Below are 357 nucleotides of genomic sequence, written 5' to 3'. Positions count from 1 at the left end.
AAACACTGCCAGTTACCCACTGACTTTGGCCTACAGAGTATAACCATAAATCATAATTCTTTTACATAAAGCAGCTATTCATGGCCATTCCCTAAAACAAGTATTGTTAAATTTTATGTTGCGCAATGGCAAGGATGGTAACTTTGGTACCCAAATTAATGAAAAACAAGAAATTAAATTAATATCTGTAGATAATAATTCAGAATTCATGCTGTGTCTAAAATCAATACATAAAACATAAACCATAAGCTTTCTTTGGGTAACATAAAAACCATTCACTTACATTACTTGGCGAATTAGCCTTCCCTGAAGGTTAATATGCCAATGAACTGAAATGAACTACACCAAACATAATAA

Source organism: Penaeus monodon, chromosome 33 (assembly GCF_015228065.2).
Source record: "Penaeus monodon isolate SGIC_2016 chromosome 33, NSTDA_Pmon_1, whole genome shotgun sequence".
Taxonomy (NCBI): Eukaryota; Metazoa; Arthropoda; class Malacostraca; order Decapoda; family Penaeidae; genus Penaeus; species Penaeus monodon.
This window is presented reverse-complemented; position numbering follows the sequence as displayed.